We start from the raw sequence: 22,834 nt of genomic DNA, 5'->3' as shown, positions 1-22,834 counted from the left end.
GGATCCGATATCCACTAGCGATTGGGCTAACATCCCTGGGTTCCCCACTGTAGCCCTCACAGTGGGTCTCCCCCATACGTCACACTGTTGTGTGACCAGCTGGGGAGGCCCGAGGAGAACCGGGCACCCCTATTGACTAACAGACTTCCTCGGGAGCCTCCACTCAGGAGAGGAGGCAGGGGCCTGGCGCTGCCAGGGAGCGGGTGCATGGGGTGCACTCTGGACTGGGGCAGTGGGCTGAGGGGGTGCTCCCTGCATTAGCTCTGCTCTCCGCATGGCTTGAGACAAAGCATTAATCAAGACACTAATAGTCTGGCGATCATATTTTCCCATATCTTCCCCTAAATTTACTAGCTCTTTCCAAATCATTCTCCTAAAGGTCTCCTTGGATTGTCGTTGCCCAGGGTTGTGAGGCAAAGGGGATTAGCATTGGGAGGGCGACTGGCAGAATGAGGACCATTATTTGCAAAGGTGACTTGCCTGCACAGGCTCTGCTGTAATCTTTTTGCCTGCTTGTCTCTTTAAAACACCAGTCTCTCGCAACAAATCTCCAGCCTGTTTGATTTTTGCCACTAGTTCATTCCAGGTTGTGTTCCAAATCCACAACCCCTGTGGTCATTTCTGTCTGGGAATTTAACCCTGCGTAGGTGCTCTGTATTAATTCAGGTCCCTAATAACGGTGAGTGATAACTCCATTCTCTTCTGTCTGGGGTAACGAATTGGAGAGAGCCGCTAGCATTTTGTTTCGGATGAGGTAAGATTCTGGGGCTTTTCCTGGGTTCTGCTCTTCCATTACGTGCAGTCTCCTAAGGGAAGAAGCAGGCGGTAATATTTTAAGAGCGCTTATCAACCATTCCCGGGGGCCAGGAGCAGTTCGCTCCCAAGAACCTATGCCCACGTCTAGAGCATCTGCATCACAAGGAGAGGCACATAACTGAGCTAACTGAGTTAAGTCCATGCCATCAGCAGAGGGGTCCATTTGCCAAACGCGAGCCAGCCACGCAATGGCTGTGTCTCGGTTCAGTGGCTCCAGTCTCTCGGCATTAGCCTTGGCTTGACTGGGAGACCCCCTTACTATGTCAGTGACCATCTCCGTTGTGGGAAGATCATCTCCTGCAAGTAGGCGTTTAACCTCCTTTGTGGTAACAGGGGCAACATTATGCACGTGGGGCCAATCGGGGTTGAGTGGGCTTTTGGGGACTGCATCAGGGAGTACCTCTATTTTCCCAGGGGACTCGAAGTCACAATCCTCTCTCAACCTTACAGCTGCTACCACCCCCTCGTGGGCACTAAGTTGGGCGTACAATTTCCCGATCTCTGCCTCACACTTCTGATGGCTTGTGGCTGCCTTTGCTGCCTTGTTTTCCTCTGCCAGGAAACGAGTTGCTGCTCTCGCTTCTTCTAACAACACTTTTGTGTGTGCTAATTCTTTCTTATACAGCTCTAAAGTCTTGCTGTGTCCTGTGTTAGGGTTCCCCAAGAACATGGAGCTGAGAGGTAACACTCTCTCTGCCCACGTTGCGTGCCCTCTCAGGGGTGGGGGGGCGCTGCAGCTGGAGAACGCTACCTCTGGCACCGAGCCCCTGGATTCAGCGCCTGGGTTCCAGCACTGTCACAGGCCAGCTGGGCACTGTGAGCGTATCAATTTTATCACAGGCCAACTGGGCTGTTTGATTCAGTTTCAGATCGAGGAGGCAAAAGTTGGGAGTGAAATAAAGGCAAATTTATTATAGCTTACACACACACACACACACACACACACACACACACACAACGGTTAACAGAAAGATAAATGCGATAAGCAGATAAGGCAGTATAAAAGAGCTAATAGTAAAATAATAACAACAGATAATAATAACAGATAGATAGATAGATAGATAGATAGATAGATAGATAGATAGATAGATAGATAGATAGATAGATAGATAGATAGATAGATAGATAGATAGATAGATCAATCTGTCACAGGCCAACTGGGCACTGCGAGGGTATTAGCCACACTGGGCTGTTCAAAACAACAAATAGACAGACATGGGTTGGCAACTTATTGATAGTCCCTCAATGCCAGGTGTGCGCCAAGTGATTCCAGGGAAGTCAGGCGTCCCTGATGATCGATGCTGTCAGAGGGATTACCGGGGAAGGTCCCTTGCTCAGGATCCGATCCTTACTCACACCGGGAGTCTGGGGTCCGGGCGTGGGACAGAAATGACCGTTCTGTTCCCTCCTTCCTGCTGGTCATCTGATGCATGTGTTTTTTATACCTAGTCTTATGTTAATCTGTTGGCCTCAGGGCCACTCACAATATTGCCCTATAGCTGTTACCCTATGGGATTGAAAGGTGTTAAAATTATCATCAAAGGTTACTACCCAGACTTGGGTTTATCCAATAAGCAAATTATGATGCAGCACCTTTAGGTTTGAAATTGACATCGCTCCGCCTAAATCCCAACCCCTTTCAGGCTTCAGTTGAATATGCTTTTTTGGGATACACTTTCCTGGAACGTGTTGGGTGTGCCAAGCAGTTAGATCCAGTTTTTATCACTAAGGCTGAACCCTGAGCAAAAAACTGTTAGGCCAGCTAATCTCACAGCTACAGCTTTGCCTCTGGGGCCCAGTCAGTTTCACGAACAGTTAATTTATCAGTTTGGTTAAACTTATGACAGACAAGCTACATTTGCAGTTTACAAACTTACAAGCTTACATTAACTAATATTACCTATTTAGGCAAAATACCAAATGCCTCCAAGAAGCACATATTATTGCTTATTAATCCCTCTGGTTCTGGCTATCACAATCCACCCCTTGCTTCTTTGGAGCATTTGGTAAAGCCTACAAATATGATTTCTGCCAGGCGGTGTATACATGGTTGGCAGAAACAACATTTACTTTGGCATAGGTATTAGACTTAATTTTATAACAACAACATTTAAAGATTACACTGAATAATATGATTCCTATGACTAAACTTATTACTACTACAAACCAAGGAAAAGGAGCACCTTTAGTAAAGGTATACATTTTCACAGTACAGACCACTTCATACCATTTACACAGCGGGGGAATATTAGTAGCGCATTTAATAATTCTCCCTCCCTCTTGAGCTATGAGGGCAAGTTGTTTTCCTTTTCAGGCATCTTCAAACAAACCTTTAATGTAGGTCACTACTTCACCCCATCCCTTTAGCTGGGGCATGTCTATATCTTTAACCCAGGATTTTGGAAGACTTAGGTTAAGGGTGACACTTTCTAATTGGGTTTTTGGCCACATTAAGGTGGTTTCCTGGTCATGGACATATAGGGTAGCTGATGCCCCTTGGAAATCTTGAGCCTCTGCACAACAACTGGTGCAGGAGGTGCAAAATGTATCGTTAGGATGATATAAACAGCCAGGACCTTCCCAGCAAACTCGCTGGGCTAGGGTAATATAGGGAGTTGCTGGTAGGTAGGGGTGTCACACAAACCATGTTGGGGGGACTATTAGGCTACCCTCTCCATAAAGTTCCCAAGCCTATTAGAATGCCCTTTACAGGGTACACCGGGGATTGGGCCAAATACTTGGGACCTTCGGGGATTACAGTTTCCCAAATGGGACGATGTAAGTCCCAGTCCCACATGCACCCACCTCCTAGTCCTGTTGTCAAGAGATGAGCAGTGGACCATGTGCCATTTGCTACCCTGTGTACAACAAAAAAGCATTTTGTCTTGCTACACCCCTCCCAGCGTGTGCTCCATGTGTCTTGGTAAACTAACCGTTGGGCTAAAGCTGGGGGTAGTCCATGGTGCTCTAAGCCAGCAGGCCATTCTTTGTGTCTGAGATCACTCATTACCTGGGAAAAATGAAGGTTAAGTGAAAGCTGCACTTGGGCACAAGCAGTGCTCCAGGTTTGATTAGTATTGGCTTGGAAGGCTGCATGCATCAAAAGGTGACTTATTTGTGCTGCTTTTTGGCCAATGGTTGCCACTAACTCATCAATGTATTCTAAAGCCATGTTATCAATCATACCTCCCTTAGTGAGAAAACCTATGGCTTGCTGTATATCCATGATTCCTTGGGTATTTTTCTGGGATTTATCTATGTTCCAAACTCCCATGGCTGAATTGAGCCCATTCCACACATGGTCTAGGGTATCCCTCTTTTTCCGGGCGATTAGAGGCTGGGCTGTGGGTTGGAAAACAGTTGGCCAGGCCCTGCGCAGCATATTTTCTGCCAACTGAGCGCCAGCAGAGCAGTTAGGAAATGCTGTTCTGATAAACCATTGCTTGGGGTTAAATGTGATATGGGCATTGAACAAGGAAGCATTAAGGAGGACCGGAGCCCTGGTTTGGGACCTCCACCAGGGAGTGACGTTAGATAAGCAAGGTAGCGGATACACCTGTGGTAGCTCCTTTTGGATTAACAACGTATATCCCTGCTTAATGCAAAAAACGGCTAGGGGTTCTCCTGTTCGGGTGTTTAACCATCTTCCTTCTTCCTCTTGGGATTGGTAAACCTCCCAATCGGGTTGGTCGAAGGAGCGCATTCGCTCGGGTGTGCCCCCATCTGTATACTTAAATGCACACTGCCCAGGTATGACTATGGCTTTGGTTTCTTGCAGAAATAATTCTGGCACGGTGCCCCCCATGGGCTTGGCCAGTTGTTCTGGGTTGACCAGAGCTGTGCCCTGCAGATTTTCCCAGACTGATTGGCGATATGCAGTTATTTTGTATTCAATTCCGTGAGCGATCCCCCCTTCATCCATATGGCGGAACCATAAAATACCTGGAACATGGGATGTGTTGGCTTCCCAGTCCATGGACCACCACTTGACAGCATAAGAGCCATTTTTAAACCACCACAGTACCTTGCTGTATCTGGAGGACCGGTGTATTAGGTGAGCTGTACACCACTGTGCCAAAATGTCATCGGGCAGGGGAACTGCTGGAGCTATCGTCTCCCATGAGGGTGGGGTTGGAGGTTTTGGTTGCCTCCTTGGGCTCCGGGTGGTTGTAGAATTTCGAGCTGCAGGTGGGATTGCGGCAGTGGTCATGTCGGGACCCAGGGTGGGCAGCACACCTGCAGGCAAAATATAACAGCACCAGGGCCATTGGAAGAAACCACAACAATCTCCTCCTGTCCCACACTCATTTTTCCCGATCCTGGCATAGGGGAGGAAACCAAGCAACCACCCTGTCCCACAGTAACATTGACAGATTCCCCCTTGCCAGTCCACAATCCATCGTCGGCGACTGTAAGGCCAGTTTCACACTTCTTCGATCGTGGCTGGGCGTTCCCAGTTTCCCCGCGTGTCTGAGGCTTTGGCAGCGGGAGCACGCGAATGCCCCACAGTAATCAAACAGTAGCAAACGACCAGCAGTCCCATCATAATGGCATTCCACCCCTTCATTATTAGGTGAGGGTGGTGGCGTCACTCTGGAGCAGGGTGATGATTTCAGGCCGCCTCGGGGCTGCTATGGCTGTGCCCGCGGATGGACCCAATCTTTCCATTGCGTAGCGACAAAGGGGTAGTCGAGGCAGGGGTTAGTCGAGCTTTGACCTCCTGGCAGGTGATGCAAGAGTTGACTAATTCCTGCACTTCCTTTTTAGTTAGGTGAATGCCCCAGGTGGCTGCTAGGCGAGCAGTGCCATCGTGGCCAGGGTGCCCATGCTGCCGATGCAGCCATTCTGTGGCTAGTACTCCAGGGGTCTGCCAGAGGGAGGGGCTGGGCAGCTTCTCTGGGGGTGATTGAACCTCTGCTTCAGCAACAAGGGGTTCTGTGTTGCCTCTGGCTAGCTCATCCACTTGCCTGTTCCACTTTGCCTCAGGCCCCTCAGCCTTTCTGCTCCCATGCGCTGCACTGACATGCTATATGTATAAGGGAAGGCCTCCCTGTGCCACTTGGTGCAACCCTCCACTACCATCCATGAATCGCAGTAAATATAAATGGGCCTTGTAGGGCGGCCTGGTCCCTCTACCAGTTCATACTTGGCCACATTGACTACAGTGGCTAGCTCAGCATATTGTGCACTTTGACCATCTCCCCCCAGGGTGAGTTGCTTACCATCTCGGATTCGTATGGCAGCCCCCCTCCAGGTATGACCTTTGGCTGAGCTGTCAGTAAACCAGACCTCTGTGTCCTCTGATGTTTCCATGTTGAGTGAAAAGGGCGGTGCTTCCTTGATGGGAGATGGCTTGTCCGGGCTGGCTGTGTCTAGGTATACATTAATTGTGCTCTCTGTGACCTTTTCTACTAATGCTGGACGTCCCTTTGGGGTCACTCGCTGAGCTTGACTTAAGATATAATAGACCCATTTTTGCACTGTGGTTTCTTGGCCTCGCCCCCCTGGCGGGAGGTGTCTGTCGCACAATGCCATTCCTAGGATGAGCACTGGAGTGGTTATGACAGTGGTAGCTCCCCTCTCAGGGCCTCTGTGGCTGCTAAAGCTGCGGCTGCTGCACACAGCATTTGTTCCAGCAGGGTGTATCGGGCTTCAGTCCCTTTCCAGCCTCGGCTCCAGAACCCAAGGGGTTTTCCCTCTGTCTCAGGTGTGTCCCTTTGCCACAAGCTCCAATGGGGCCCCCCTTCGGACACGTTTACGTGGAGCCTGAGCTCCCCTTCTGGTGCCGTGCTGCTAGGGAGGCATGGGTGATCACTGCCTCCTTGAGGGCCTGCAGAGCATATTGGTGCTCGGGGCCCCGTTCCCACTGTGTTTTTTTCTTGAATAGATTATACAGAGGCCGGGCCAACACACTAAACTCAGGGACATGCAGGCACCAGAAGTTAAGCCCACCCAACTGGGCTTGCAGCTCTTTTACAGTGTTTGGGGCAGGGGTATCTACCAGACTCTGCGCGTCTTTGGCCGGTATGGTGGGTCCACCTTGCTGCCATTGGATTCCCAGGAATTCACACTGGGGCCCAACTTCTTGGATCTTTTTGCTGGACAGCGTGAACCCAAATGCTTGCACTTTCTCTTTTAGGAACTCAAAAGCAGAAATAGTTAATTCCCGGCCTTGACCTCCCACCATGACATCATCGACGTATTGCCAGACATGTACCTCTGGATGACTCAATTGGACTTTATGTACCACTGCAGCTAGCACTCCGTGGGCCAGGGTGGGGCTGTGCACCCAGCCCTGGGGTAGGACTGTGTAGGTGTACTGCTGTCCCAGCCATGTGAAGGCAAACAAAGGCCAGTGATTTTCATGGATGGGGATAGCAAAGAACATGTCCTTATTGTCTATGGATCCCATCCACTGGGGGCCACAGCACCTAATGCTTTCTGTCAGTGCAGGCATGGATGGGACCATGGCTGTCAGATGGTCGGTGCTGGCATTCAAAGCCCTGAAATCAACAGTCAATCGCCAATTCCCATTTGGTTTACGTACCGGCCACACCGGGTTGTTGTACGGGGAATGAGTTCGAATGATGGTTCCATCCTCCAGCTGTCAGTTGATGATGTCCTGGATGGGTCGTGTTGCCTCAGGGGGTGTGCGGTATTGAGGTCAGTGTACCCCCTTCATGGCTGGCAGGGTGAGCGGGGTCATGGAGCATTGGGCTACTGCTGTCATCACGTCCTTCTGTTCACTCTCCTGTGCTGTGGCACATCCAAACTGCCAGGTTTCCTGCTTAAGAATAAACTGCTGCCCCTGCAACACATTTAGTCCCAGTAGGTTCGGCCCTCCCCGGAGCATGACAGCGGCTGCTGTTACTACGGAGCCATTAGGTCCTGGTCGTCTGGCACCTCCAACTCCTACCACTTGGTAGGGAGTTCCCCGTGCCCCTTTCCATTCTGCACAGTCCAAAATGTGTAGCTGGGCACCAGTGTCTAATAGCATACTAATTGACTTTTAACTTCCATTTAGACAAATCTTTATAGGTACTTGAATTAAGGGGCCAATGTTATTCTGTGTTACCAGTCCCCAATCCTCTACTGCCCCCACGATGGCCCCTTGCTCGGGGGGTTGGGTTGGCTGGGTCTCCTACTGCTGGAGGTCAGGGGGTGCTGAGGGCTCTATCTTCTTCCCTTTTCCATCCTCACAGTGTTTGGCCCATAACCCTTGCAGGACCGGGGTGGGCAGCCCATCAATCTGTTCTTTATTGAACCCTGCTGCCAGTAACTCCCTCCGCATCTGTGCCCGCAGGGGTTTAGATCTTCCATTCCCCACTTTCCCAGACTTGCGGGGCCCTGCCGAGTCATCTTTCTCAGCGGCCACTGCCATGGCCTTGGCAGGTTTTATTAGTTTGGGAAGCCCAGGCTTCTGCAAGATGGGCAGAAGCTGTACCAACCTCCGAATCACATTTCTTACCGGGTGAGTTACCAACTCTTGTTGTAAAGCCAGCAGAGCTGAAGTACATTCTGTCGGGGCTCGTCGGCAAAACTTTCTCCACATGGTCTCTGTCACTAGTTCTTCATCTAGAGTGTGCCCCCAGTTCCCTGCTCGAATGATTTCAATTAAAGACAGTTGATACAGGCAGTGGATAGCTTCCTCTAAGTGAGTCCATGCTCGTGGGGGAGGGTTAAGCTCTTCTTCCATGTTACCATAACCTGCGGCAACCTGCATTGCAGCAGAAAACAGAGTAATGTTGTGGTCCTGCCCGACCCACTGACCCAACTGGATCTCGGGGCGGAGAACCAACTGTGCTGCCTCGGTGCGACTCACAGATACTGCCGAGGCCCCTTCACCATACATTCGAACTAACCAGTCTATTATTTGGTCCCCTGGCTTGGCCTTATGTTGTTTTTGTCGTTCTTGGATTTCTGTGCGAGTAAAGGACCGTGTCTCTGTCCGGAGATTGCCCCCTTATGGCCCTGCACGGGTCACCACTACTGGGAAGGTTTGGGCTAACTCTCCTCCCAAACTCTCTCGGGCTGGTGGGGCAAAGGAGGTGGGATCTCGCAGGCTTCTTCTCTAAGCCTCACATACTCATCATCTCCTGGCTTAGTTGCTTCAATTTCACCATACAGATCCTCACTCTCTGGGTCATCCCACAGCTCAGTTTTTGGAATTTTGCCATAAAGACATTGCCAAACCTTTTCAGGGGAAGGGTCCACTGATCGTGCCACTTGCACCTTCTTCTCAAGGGAGGTGATTACCCGTGTGACTAGTATCTTTCCCTCCCGATGCTCTAATATCTCTAGCTGATCTTGAGCTGCTCTGGCAGCCGCACACGCAACACTGCTAGAATCCTTTTCTTCCCTTAATTCCCCCTCAAGCTGGGTCACTCGGTCTTTTAAGAATTGGTTCTCTTGACGGAGCTGAGTGCCTTCCTCTGCTCCCAGTCTTAGGCAGGTTGCCAGCAGCCAAGACAGGCATCCCTTCTTAGGTCTCCCCTTCTGCACGGCAGTGAACACAGCCCACTGACAGGGTACTGTGGTGGGATCTCTCCAGGCGGGTCTTAACCTCTCTTTATCCCACCCTGGATTCTTAATTCCCGTAACCTCTTCTATCAAAGCAATCAGTGGGGTCCACCCCTTTGCACCCTCTGCACCATTCTTCCCCTCCAAACTCTCCATCCTCGATCCTGTTCGTGACACCAATTTTGTCACAGGCCAGCTGGGCACTGTGAGTGTATCAATTTTATCACAGGCCAACTGGGCTGTTTGATTCAGTTTAGGATCGAGGGGGCAAAAGTTGGGAGTGAAATAAAGGCAAATTTATTATAGCTTACACACACACACAACGGTTAACAGAAAGATAAATGCGATAAGCAGATAAGGCAGTATAAAAGAGCTAATAGTAAAATAATAACAACAGATAATAATAACAGATAGATAGATAGATCAATCTGTCACAGGCCAACTGGGCACTGCGAGGGTATTAGCCACACTGGGCTGTTCAAAACAACAAATAGACAGACATGGGTTGGCAACTTATTGATAGTCCCTCAATGCCAGGTGTGCGCCAAGCGATTCCAGTGAAGTCAGGCGTCCCTGATGATCGACGCTGTCAGAGGGATTACCGGGGACGGTCCCTTGCTCAGGATCCGATCCTCACTCACACCAGGAGTCTGGGGTCTGGGCGTGGGACAGAAATGACCGTTCTGTTCCCTCCTTCCTGCTGGTCATCTGATGCATGTGTTTTTTTATACCTAGTCTTATGTTAATCTGTTGGCCTCAGGGCCACTCACAATATTGCCCTATAGCTGTTACCCTATGGGATTGAAAGGTGTTAAAATAATCATCAAAGGTTACTACCCAGACTCAGGTTTATCCAATAAGCAAATTATGATGCAGCACCTTTAGGTTTGAAATTGGCATCGCTCCGCCTAAATCCCAACCCCTTTCAGGCTTCAGCTGAATATGCTTTTTTGGGATACACTTTCCTGGAACGTGTTGGGTGTGCCAAGCAGTTAGATCCAGTTTTTATCGCTAAGGCTGAACCCTGAGCAAAAAACTGTTAGGCCAGCTAATCTCACAGCTACAGCTTTGCCTCTGGGGCCCAGTCAGTTTCACGAACAGTTAATTTATCAGTTTCTTTAAACTTATGACAGACAAGCTACATTTGCAGTTTACAAACTTACAAGCTTATATTAACTAATATTACCTATTGAGGCAAAATACCAAATGCCTCCAAGAAGCACATATTATTGCTTATTAATCCCTCTGGTTCTGGCTATCACACAGCACCTGATGTATCTGAGCTACAACGAGGGCCTCAAGTCAGGGGTTAGGCCAGGATGGGCACGGGGGGCTGTCACGCGGGCTCTGTTCCCTGCAGTCCCTGCAAGGCTTCTTGAGATCCCCAGACTTCCTGGAGAAGCACAAGGCTGTGGACCGGGTGCTGGGATGTCTCAGAGGGTGCGTGGGATGCGACACGTCCATGGCAACCGGGCTGCAGGGGAAGCCCCTTCCCTTGTGTGTGGAGCGGCGGGGGGCTTGTTCGTTCCCTCACCGTATCTGAACCAGGTAGGGTGTGTGTTGGCAAAATGGGCTGTTAGGGCAGCTCGCCACATATTATGTGTTAAAGTTGCACCTGTTTCTCGAGTGGTGAATGATAGCATTGTTGAAAGGCTTCTTTTATATTCAGCCTGAAGTTCTGTATAGCCTCACTGTTGTCTGACCTTTGAATTTTGCTGGTGTTTGCAAGATCCGCTGGCCTTGTTTCTTGCAAGCAGCTTATGGCCTTGAGTTGGCTTGTGTGATGACATGTCTTTCCTTTCTTTTCCACCATGCAAAGTTTTTCAAACGCAACGCAGCGATAGTTTTGTTGCTGGCTCAAATGAACGGAACAGGGCACTAGCCAGCTGAATGGGAGGGATGTTAATGAAAGGTGATAAAGGAGACCACCAGACCAGGCTTAAAGGAAGCCACCGAAAGAAGGCCAGATTAAGAGGTGTGCTTGTAACAGGGCGGCTGAACAAAGGAAGATGCTGACAGGAAGGAGATGCTGCCTGCAGAGAGACCCAGCCAAAAGCTCGGCGTCATCAAAGGAGTCAAGGTAAAGAAAAGCGTAAAAGGGGGAAGGAAGCAAGCAAGTGAAGTGTGTCGTTGTCGTCGTCAAAGCTAGATTTTGATTTCAGGGCGCTGCGTTGTCCACGTTTGTATTGCATGTTCTGTTTAAGGGTTATCTGTGCTTTAACGATCCCTAAGCGCTCTCTGCTGATCAGTGGTGCGAACAGGGGGTTTACTTCCCCCTAAATGGAAGCGGTGGCTTTTTAACGACACTGCTTCAATTTAGGGCAAAGTAAACCCTAAATTTACTTTCCCCCAAAGGTAAGCGTGTTTTCTCTTGTAGGTTGGCGGATCTCCTCCGGTGGGCTTTAAACTAGGCTCGTTGGGGAAAGGGGAAGACGTGGGCGGAGGAAGCCTCAGACAAGCAAGCCAAGCATCGCCTGTAGGAGCAACCCAGCCTAAACGGATGACCAGAGAAGCAGGTAATCAGGTAAGTGACATGGGCCCTCAAATGCCTCTATACTAATGCCTGCAGCATGGGAAGCAAGCAGGAGGAACTAGTCCTCCTGCTGGCCAGCACCAACCCAGACACAGTGGGGCTCACCAAAACGTGGTGGGACCCAACACATGACTGGGTGATGAATATCAAGGGCTCTACAGGAAAGATAGGACAGGCAGGAAGGGTGGGGGTGTGGCGCTCTATGTTAAGGAGCAACACACATCCACAGTGAGTAACACTGGGTCAGAGGAGGAGCAAACGGGAAGTCCTCTGGGTTAGAGTACAAGGGGGTTGGGGAGAAAGGGACTTAATGGCTGGGGTCTACTACAGACCACCCGACCAAGGAGAAGATCGAGACCAGGAATTCTTACGTCGGCTCACAGAGATAGTTAGGGCCAAGGATGTGGTCGTCACGGGTGACCTAAACTTGCCAGACATCTGCGGGGAGGAGCAGACAGCCAGGTCTGACTGCTCATGCAGGTTCTTAACTGACATACAGGACCTCCATCTAACCCAGGAGGTACACAGCCCCGCCAGGGGAGACGCCTTGTTGGATTTGGTCCTGGCCACGGGCGACGACCTGGTACGGGGTCTGTGGGTGCTCAACCACCTGGGCCATAGCAATCATCGTCTGCTGGAATTCACCATCCAGCGCAAGGTAGCGAAAGCCTCCAGCAAGGCAGCAGCCCTCGACTTCAGGAGGGCGGACTTTAATGAGGTAAGAAGACTAGTGGGGCAAGCACTGAGGTTCCAGAGCTGGAGAGAGTTGGGTGTCCAGGAGGAGTGGTCACTCCTTAAGGAGACGATCCTCCAAGCTCAAAGGGAAGTAATCCCTACATGAATCAAAGGGGGCAAGAGGGCTCAAAGGCCCCCATGGCTCACCAAAAGCATCCGGGAACGTCTCCAAACACAAAAGGAGGCGTACACCCGTTGGAAGGGAGGGGCCATCACAAGAGAGGGCTATGCCTTGGTAGCTCAGGGCTGCAGGGGGGCGGTCAGGAAGGCCAAGGTGGAAATGAAGCTGGGACTAGCGACCAGGATCAAGGACAACAACAAGTCCTTTTTCAAATACATAGGGGGGCAAAAGAAGGTGCCAGGTAACGTGGGGCCTCTGCAGGACACACTAGGAAATCTGGTCATCTCACCTGAGGGTAAAGCTGACATATTCAACAATTTCTTTGCCTCCGTATTTCTGAGGAGGGACCCAGATATCTCTCCCCCACTGACCCACCCGAGGGCCCTGTGGGTGGCACACCCAGGCCGAGGGTTAATGAGGACCTTGTCAGGGAACTTCTGGAGGGACTAGATGTATTTAAATCTGCAGGTCCTGACAATCTCCACCCCAGAGTGCTGAAGGAACTACCAAGGGTCATTGCAGGACCTCTGGCGCAGCTCTACGAGCACTCGTGGTGCTCAGGCGATGTGCCGGAGGACTGGAAAAGGGCCAGTGTGGTCCCCATCTTCAAAAAAGGAAGGAAGGAGGACCCAGAAAACTACAGGCCTGTGAGTCTTACCTCAGTCCTGGGGAAGCTTTTCGAAAGAATTATCCTGGCACATGTCCAGGAAGGGCCAGCAGGGGAGGTTATGCTCAGGGGCAACCAGCATGGGTTCATTAGGGGCAGGTCTTGTCAAACCAACCTGGTGGCCTTCTATGACCAGGTCACCAAGGCCTTGGATGCAGGTGTCGCAGTGGATATAGTCTTTCTGGACTTCAGGAAGGCCTTCGACACGGTCTCTCACCCCATTCTCAGTAAGAAACTAGGAGACAGTGGTGTTGATGCCTACACAGTCAGATGGGTCACTAACTGGCTGGAGGGCCGCAGCCAGAGAGTGGTGGTGGACGGGTCTTATTCGACCTGGAGGGATGTGGGCAGTGGGGTTCCCCAGGGCTCGGTTCTCGGACCCACACTGTTCAACATCTTCATCAGTGACTTGGACGAGGGGGTAGAAAGCACCCTGTTCAAGTTTGCAGATGACACTAAGATGTGGGGGGAAGTGGGTATGCTAGTAGGAAGGAACGTGGGGAATGTAGGGGAAGCGTGGCAAGCGGATCTCGACAGGTTACAGGGGTGGGCCGAAGAGAACAGGATGGAGTTCAACACTGACAAGTGCAGGGTAATGCACCTGGGGAGGAGGAACCAGCAGCATACCTGCAGGCTGGGGAACTCCCTTCTCACCAGTGTCGAGACAGAAAAGGATCTTGGAGTCATCATTGATGCCACAATGAACATGGGCCGACAAAGTGGGGACACGGTCAGGAAGGCCGACCGTACCTTGTGCATCCACAGATGCATCTCGAGCAGGTCCAAGGAGGCGATCCTCCCCCTCTATGCAGCACTTGTCTGGCTGCAGTTGGAGTACTGCGTCCAGGTCTGGGCGCCGCACTTCAGAAGGGATGTGGACAACATGGAGAGGGTCCAAAGGAGGGCCACCCGTATGATCAGGGGGCAGCAGGGCAGACCATACGAGGAGAGGCCGAGGGACCTGAACCTGTTCAGCCTCCAAAAGAGAAGGCTGAAGGGGGATCTAGTGGCAGTCTACAAACTAGTCAGGGGGGACCGGCAGGCACTGGGGGAGTCTCTGTTCCCCTGAGCACTGCCAGGAGTGACAGGAAACAACAGACAGAAGCTAGTGGAGGGTAGTTTCAGGCTAGACATTAGGAAGCGCTATGTCACTGTCAGGGCAGCTAGGACCTGGAACCAACTTCCAAAAGAAGAGGTGCTGGCTCCTACCCTGGGGATCTTTAAAACGAGGCTGGACGAACATCTGGCCGGGGTCATTTGACCCCAGTACTCTTTCCTGCCACAGCAAGGGGGTCGGACTAGATGATCTCCTCAGGTCCCTTCCGACCCTACATACTATGAAACTATGAAACCCCCGTGTCGTGTACGCTCGTGTCTTACCTGCCTCTCCAGCAGTGGGGAGGGCAGGGGAGGGTGAGCTACTGGTGGGCAAGCTGGTCTCTGGGCTGTGGAGGGGACACATGCACCCCTCCTGCTGCTTTGCTCTGCAGCAGCAGTGTCCCGCCAGGTGGCACCCGCCTGCAGGCACCCAGCTGGGGCGGTCCCAGGGGGCACCGCAGCCACAGAGGGAAGGACCAGGTCCCTGCGCAGCTCTTGCAGGCAGGCAGGCAGGCTCTGGGGGGGGGAGGAGAAAAAAAGAGCAGGCTCGCTGCTTTTTATTTTTCTTTGGTGGTGCCTGCCTTCCCGGGCTGCTGCCAAGCTGCCTGCACAGCCCCTGAGCCGCACGGAGCCTGGCGCTTGGCTCCGCGGCTGTAGGGCAGCCAACTAAAAATCCTCGGAGGCGTTTGAGTTTGCTGCACCCCAATGTCACGGAAGGCGTGTGACGCTGCTGCATGTGCTACGGCGGCTGGAATTCATGCGCGATATGCTGCCGCCACGTGCAAATGCCCACAGCATCAAAGCAGCGCAAAAGCATTTAACCCGCTTTAAAGTGTCGTCCGCATGTGCCCCTCATTTCGTCTGCACGCGCCCCTAGGCTGTATGGTGAAGGGGCTGCTATGGGTAGGGGGTGAGCCCGGCTGGGTGGGGAGAGCGAGGCAGACGGTGAGCTCACAGAGGTGCATCAGTAGGATCCCGGGCATTGGGCCAGAGTCAGTGACCTCATAGAGGGCTGACATCAGCCTGCTGGGCCTGGTCCAGAGCCCCAGGCCAGCGGCTCAGACCTGAACACACCTTCATGGTAGCAGGTCTCTCTGGCTGAGGCTTATACAGGTGAGGGGGAATCTGATTCCTATTCTTGGTCCCAGAGCCACCCGTCTTATCTGTTCACCTCTGCCACCCCCAGAAGTGCTCAGGTTTGGGCCATGTGGTGCCCTGGGCCCCTCTCCCTGCCCAGTCCCCAGCCCTTCCACGTGGTTAAGGAGTTGAGGGCTGTGGCCCTTCTCCGTCGCGGGCTGTAATTCAGAGGGCCTTTGCACGCAACAACACGGTCTAACGGCCAGTTGTGAGCTCGGCCAAATCTCAGCCAGGTCAGGCCCCCGGGAACGTTTGGGCTCGGGACAAAATACACAGTAGTACCCTTTTGATGGGCGGGCAGCTTGGATCCCCCCCCATATGCCCCTGCAGCTCTGTCGGGCTCTCCAGCTGTCTGTCACTGAAAGCCAAGGGACTGCGCCAAGTCTCAGCCGGTGGGGATCGAGCACAGATCGTGGCACACCCAACCAGCACTCCCCCCACCGCTCTGCTGACTTCCACGGGGGCCTTTCCTCCCTCCTTTAGTTCTCCCTTCCCTTCTGCTCTTGCCATTTCCCTTGTCCTACGCCTGTTTGTGCCGAGCAGCTGAGCTGTGCCCAAAGGGATCTGTGGGGGAGGCAGCAAAGGACTGGGATTCTCCTCCAGTTCCTACCAGGGAGGGCTCTGGTGCGTGGCGGAGACTCTGGGTCAGGAAGGAGAAGCGGGGGCCGGAGGAGGAGGGCTTTGAGGGAGTCAGGCATGGGGCTAGGCCCTCTGTGTCTCTGTGCCCGACAAAGGCGATGCAATTGCGAAGTGAAGGTGGGGGGACTTCTGGGGGTGTCTTTTATTGGACCGGGTGTCAAATTTGGGAGCAACGTTAGACAAGGGCACAGAAGAAGGGGATCTGGTGCCCAGAAACTTCTCTAATAAAGCAAAAAGACGGTGACTGGGTGAAAAAAAGATGGTGACTGGGTGAAAGATGTGGCAGACAATGATATAAATGGCAGCGGGGAATTCTTAACCAACTATATGGTTGGTCCAAGAAAAGACGTCCCTCAAATCACCTAGAGCTTTGCATGTCGCCCAGGCGGCCATACTTTGACGCTGCTGGGAGGAAGGATATGGCTTGTCTTCCAATGAGACCGACATAGCCCATCATGGGGCCGGGCATTTGAGGCCGGAGGTTGCTTAGCGCAGGGTGATTGTGAGCCAATGCCATTCCGTGGCGCCGGAGAGAGGCGAGATTCGACCCGTACTTCTCTGGCCATGGCATTTCATCACGCGATCGGTGTTTCTAATCATCTCATCCCCTCAGGGCCTCCGAGTCCAGCTCCAGCTCCCTGCTGCAGCGGGCGGGGCTCGTCCGAATCGTCGAAGCTCTCCGAATCTTTTCCGGATCAATTCGGAGAGCTTCGACTCGCTTCGGACCTTTGGATTGGTCCCCACGATTCGATTCGAAGTCGGAGATTTGGCCGCCAAATCGGGCCGAGTCTCCACCTCTCTGTCCACGAGTCTAGGGAGGGAGGGGAAGAGAGGAGTGGGGCACGCATGCTTTCTGAGTCAGGCTCACGGAAATGTGCTGCCAGCAGAAGAGTGGAGAGACTCCTGGATCGTCAGGTCTATCCCAGGCCCTGGACAGGGTCACCACTCGAGTGACCCCAGGGCCCGGTGCCGACTTTCTCTCCCCAGCGAGGCTGATGTCTGCTTTTGGGCCCCCTCCAAAGGGGCCTTGTCCCGCTTCCATTTTTCCGGGTTTGTGCCCCTCATCCAAGCGCTCGGTTGGATATCTAACCTCCTGCTGCAAGGCCTTGCTATAAAAGGTGTGGAGAAGATGACTTTGAACGTCTCCTAGAAAAGAAAGATGTGGAGCGTGGTCCCCTTCCCAGCTCGTAGGGGGCAGGTGCGTGCTTCCCCTCTCATTGTGCCCTCAAAACAACAGGACGTGGCCTGCATTGATTCATCAGCGGTGCGCGCTGCTGAAACAGCATGCGAACCTCCGAACTATAGCTCACCAGTGGTATTGGCAACTTCTTGGGATCGGTTCAAAAGTGCTACAATCGCTGTAGCAAAAAGAAACCCAGGTAAGAGGGCGGGGGTGGAGCAGAAATGGATCACAGCTGAAGTGATATTAACTAACCATTTACATGTTTCTCAGGAGATCTGGCCAGGGTTTCCGTGGAGGACGACAAAAAGCTTGGAGGAAAAACATCCAATGGATGGCCCAAGAAAACAGCTGTGCAAAAAGAAACACCTGTTTCCTAAAGCAACGGAGGTTAGAAACAAAGCCACAGTACAATTTCATATATCTATATATAGCCAGTGGATTTGCTGGCCACTCTGTTTAGAATTTCATAAATAAGGGGATGACTACAGCCCCCGTCTAACAACATGCACGTGCCTTATTTCAAGCACGTCTGTGAGCCCAGGGAGCTCAGCAGGACTGCTCTCATGCTTGTTTCTGAGCACGTTGCATCAGTGTTTGCAGGGTCAGGGTCCAACACAGAACCAAGTGGGCCCTGATGGTTTTTAAACTTGATGAGCAGAGCGCTATAATGCTCAAAGGTCCCGATCTCCTGGTATTTTGCTGACCGGGCAGTTTCTTCCTTTCCTATCTTGAGTCAGTCAGATTGATACCCCGCCCTGTCCCAATGGCTCTGGCGATGCACACCACTTTTGATGGGGGGGCTGTTCTTGTTCCTCCTACAAGTTTGGATCGCACCCGGTCGACAGCTGTTGCCGTGTCCCAAAGGGAAGGAGTTCTCCTAGTGATTGCCCTTTCTGTTGTGTTTCAGCTGCAGAACAACCTGACCGAAGAAATGCCTCACGAAATGACAGATCTTGTGACGTGGTCTGTGCCCGAGGTCCCAGACACGGGCCGTCTGGCGATAAGACAATACGCCGAGAGCGAGATGGCAAAGCGAGATGGCAGAAACGAGGAGGGCAGTGACGCCGAGTTGAGAACGGCCGGCGTATTGCCAGGGCATGGGAAGCGACGGAGTAGCGGTCAGCCAAGCCCGCTGCGTTCCCAACGGTCCCCCGGCCTGTCTCCAGCAAGAAGCCGGCCGCTGCCTCCAGGCGGAGAGCTCAGGGCAGCCAACATTGCAGAGGCCGAACCAGCGGGGGCCCCTCCTCATCCGGCTGGCAATATTTCTGGTTTGCGCGGGGAGGGCACGCGTGTGGGAGCACTGCGTGAGCACCCCAGGCAGGAGTTTCCTCGTAGACAGACGTACATTCCGTACAAATCTGCCGGAAAAGGTGGCGCGGGTCCACACCGTCTTGCTAGAGAAGACGTTTCTCCTTGCTTGGAGCAGGATCGCCCAACTGGGGGCACGCAGAGAAACTTCTTTTCGCAGATCGGTGTCTGGGGAAGAACGCTTCGTGCCGAGGAACACGTGCAAAGGGACGGGCAACTGCCCGGGCCGCTGCAAGTCCCAGGGCTTGTGCAGCCCCCATCAGGGGGCATTGGGAAGCCGAGTCCCTGCAGAGGAGCTCCGGAGCTCGAGCCTTCCGCATCCCGCCCGGACACGCTAAGTGAGCCAAGGGCGGTCTGCTCTGGAGGAGCCGTCCCCTGGATGGGCAGGCAGCTCGCGAGGAAGCTCTGCTTTTCGTCACGCCAAAAGGTATTTCCCAACGAGGAAGCACCAGGCAGCGAGCCCCTGCCCACATATGCGCTGGCGCCTCGGCCCTCGCAGTCCTTGACCAGGATTTACGCTGAGGCTTTTTCGGAAGCATCGGGTGCCCGGCTGACGAGTGAACCGGTCCCCGCGCGCAAGCTGCTTGCTCGGGGCAACGCAGTCCCTGGAAGCGATCCGTCACGGATCGGTGCAGATGTGGTCAAGTCGGTGCTAACTCAGCTGTCCGCGTGTCTGGCCACAGATCCGCAGCCTTCTGAAGATCAGGGTCTCCCCCCTGACGTAGCCGTGCTGGCGGCCCAGATAATTCACTCCAGTTTATCCGAACTTCTGCACGACGGGGCTTCCAAAGTCACGGTTTACCCGGACCCGAGCGGCAAAGAGAGCGCGCCGGCAGAGGGCTCGGATGTTTGGCTCTGGGGTGAAATGGCCAACGACAGGCGGGAAGGCGCTGTGGCCAAAGCGCCCTCGTCGGCTCTGTCGACGCCCCGAGAGCCTGGGGAGTTTGGGGAGAGGCAGTTGGAAGACGCTAGCAAAAGCACTGCCCGACGCCAAAGCCCCCCACCGCCAACTCTGGAGGTAGGCCCTGGATGTTTGGAAGACGCTATCGGCAGGCTTTTATCTCGCGCTCTGCCGGCCACCGCCAGCACGTCTGCCTCCACAGAAAAGAAAGCCGCGCCTGCAGACGTTGACTTGACTCACGTGAAGGTAATCGGTCGAGTGCTGGCCAGGATCTGTAGAGGGGAGACCTCGTCCTGCCAGTGTGTTGTGCCTCCGCCCGGCAGGGAGGAGAGTGCGAGTCAAACGATTGCCGATGCGGTCTACGGCAGGCTTTTGATGCGGTTCCTGTCTAAACTGGACATGCGGCAGCGTGTAAGAAGCGGGAGCACGGTCCTCGGTGAAGCTCTTTGGGACTCGGTTGTCCGAGAGATTTCTGGGAAGCCGCTGCAGAACTCTCTTGGTGGAGAACTAGTGCGCCGCCTTGTCGAGACCGCGCCAAGAGCCGTCATCGAGCCTTTGGGTGATTCCAGCCGTTGCTCGCCGGATCTTCATGCAACGGTTGCTCTCATCGCAGAAAAACTAGCAGCGAGCCTGTTGTCAGCTTTTCCCTGCCTCGTTCCCGTTGCGGCTTTGGACGCAGAGAAGGCTCTGTTAGCGAACGAGGAAGCCAGAAAAATACGGCATGCTTTGCGAGCACTCCTGTCGAGCCATCGGAGGAATGGGGACGAACAGATCGGCGGACGGGCGTTTGTACGTGCCGAAGATGGCCAAGCTACAGGAGATCTGTCGCCTTCCGCTCGCGCGAGCCCTGCGGACCGTGCCGATTCAGACCTTTGCAGTTGCAGAGGCCTAACAGGTCGGGAAGCAGTTTTCGCTCCTGGGATCACAGCTTCAGGAGCCCAGCACGTTGCCAGCCCTGGAGCATGAGCCGGTTCAGAGGAGGAGACATTGCCCGCCCCGTCTTGCACGGCGGAAGGCGTTGGGATTGCGGAAAACCTCCCTGCAGATCTTGACACGACGGAGGAGATTCCAAAACCGACTTTTGGCCCGGGTGGTCTGGCGGCCCCCGGGACATTTGCGGCAGGAATTTTAAGTAGCTTCCTGCCAAAAGCGTCACGTTGGACGAAGGGCAGAAGCCCGAAGCTCGACGGAGGTTTAGCACGAGCCGAAGCGACTGTGCTTGGCAAGGCGCTCAGACAGGCCGTAGAACGGGGCCCGTCCGTCTGTCGACTCGGCCGTGGGGCCACTGCCGGGGAGCCGCACGATGGACATCCCGAAGCCGTCGATCGACCGGTTCTTTCCGTGTCCGGGAGTGTTTTACGAGAAGCGGGACCCGAAGGAGGTCTCTGCAACGACGTGAGCGGTGGCAGCGCCCTTTTCCCTCAACAAGCGGCGACCGCGATCGTTGAGGAACTGTCCGACAGCCCCTGTCTGCAGGCCGTCAGTGACTGTCCGCCGGCACCAAGCCGACATCCGATGAGCATGGGCAGACTCGCCAGCGAGGGTCTTTCCCGAGCATCTGTTGGCGCAGAGCCTTGGACGGGCAGTTCTGCAGAGGGGATCCCTGCCAAGACGGGGGAGCTGCCGGTGAAAAGGATCCCTCGTGTGACCATCAGGCACGTGCCCGTTGCTTCAGAGTCGGAGACTGATTATTTATGGGTCATTTACGTCAGAGCAGAACCTCTCGAGGAGCTGCAAGAAGCTGTCGTCGCTCCGACCGGGGACGACCCAAGAACGCCGAGAGCATTGCTGGCCGCAACGTGTCCCAACGACGGCAGCACGAGATCCGAGGCCCGGGAAAAAGCAGACCGTTATTTCTCTGCGGTTAGCTTGGGACAGCCCACGGTAAGAGCAGGAGAGGGAAGGGGAAAGAACAAGGCCGGGGCAACGCTGTTTTGCGAATGGCGTTTTGCTTCCAACCGGGTCTTTTGTTAAGCTGTCCGGGTGGCGCCGAATGCCCATCGACTGCGCATGCTGCGTGCTCTCGGAAGGGTGGTGGGCCATCTCCTCGAGAGCCTGCGGTGGGCCGTCGGCACTGAGGACCCTCACTAGGTGGGATTCCTGCTTAGCAGTCAGAAAATCCACTAATCTGGAATCACCCCCCCCCCCCCCCCCCCCGAGAAATCTGGCTGGGGATGAGACGAGGGCCGGGATCCCTTGGGCTAAGCCTGCGGGCCAGACAGCCCCTGCTCTGTGCTTGGCTGACGGGTGGCAGAGAGCAGGTCAAAGGTGGCTGTCCAAAGCAAGGCTATTGGACACGGAGGGGAAACCGGGCGTTGAGTGCAGCTCACCCAGCTGTAAAAGCGGCGGCAGGTAACCCAGACCCAGGCTCTTTGGCGGCCGCTGGCACTGAGTATCGTTGGGTCTCGTCACGACAACCGAGTTTCTATTGAGAGAGCGGGAGCCAACCGGCTTGTGACCCAGACAGTTTGTGTGTGGATCGGTTCAAAGCCCCCTGACAGAAACTTCTTTTGTCATCTTGCTCGAGTCTGCATCCGGGCTCCCGGAGGCCAAAGGCAAATGTCCCACTGGCCCCGGTCCGGTCAGCTCTCCGCACCGCAAGCATCTGCCTCCTTTCCTCGTGTTTGCGATAGCCTCACCTGTTGAGAGCCTGGGCCCTTGTCGCCTGTCCTGGGCGTCTCAGTTGGGTTTTTGTCGAGCTCTGCTCAACTTGTTTGCCTTCCCGTGCTCCTTCCCGGTCCTCGCTCTGCCGGAGGAAGCTTTGTCCTTGAGCTCCGCAGTGCGCATACTGCTCTTGAGATGCCCGTGCCCTCAGCCTCATGTGCTCCAAGCCGGGTCAAAAGTCTCACCCCTTGCAGCCCCGTACGCGCGCCTGTTGGACCCCAGACACGGGGCATCGGGCGCGAAAGACCCCTGGGCCCTGGCAGCCTCCTTGGCCTCCCAACTCCTAACTGCCAGAGGTGAAGGGCCCCATTCCCAGCCTCTTCCGCGCGGCTCTCCGTGGCCATTAGTCTTCGGCCTGGGGTTCGCTCGCTCACTAGCCAGTGCCCAGCCGCGCCGGCCACGCTCTCTGAGCTCCCCGGGATGTATGCAGAGGCCCGGGCCCCCTGGGCCACCGGCAGGCCTCCAGCGGCCGGTTAGGCCCTGCCACTGCCCTGGCTGGCTCCGCGGCGTCA

General features: G+C 54.0%; 1 protein-coding gene across 5 annotated transcripts in view; it reads left to right on the top strand.

The window, feature by feature from the left end:
- The first annotated feature begins 11,423 nt into the window (after positions 1–11,423).
- The window catches only part of LOC102559746 (disintegrin and metalloproteinase domain-containing protein 20), a 39,759-nt gene continuing 28,348 nt past the window's right edge, over positions 11,424–22,834 (top strand). Inside the window, exons 1-5 of one of the 5 annotated variants that reach the window (XR_009463359.1) lie at positions 11,424–11,860; positions 12,369–12,587; positions 13,194–13,372; positions 17,720–17,836; positions 18,357–21,542. The gene's annotated coding sequence lies outside the window, so the exon portion shown is untranslated. Of the gene's footprint in view, positions 11,861–12,368; positions 12,588–13,193; positions 17,837–18,356; positions 21,543–22,834 lie in introns of all 5 variants that reach the window. The other 4 variants (XR_009463358.1, XR_009463357.1, XR_002093123.2 and 1 more) reach the window with 4 other exon arrangements.

This window comes from Alligator mississippiensis, chromosome 7, assembly GCF_030867095.1.
Source record: "Alligator mississippiensis isolate rAllMis1 chromosome 7, rAllMis1, whole genome shotgun sequence".
Lineage (NCBI taxonomy): Eukaryota > Metazoa > Chordata > Crocodylia > Alligatoridae > Alligator > Alligator mississippiensis.
This window is presented reverse-complemented; position numbering and strand designations above follow the sequence as displayed.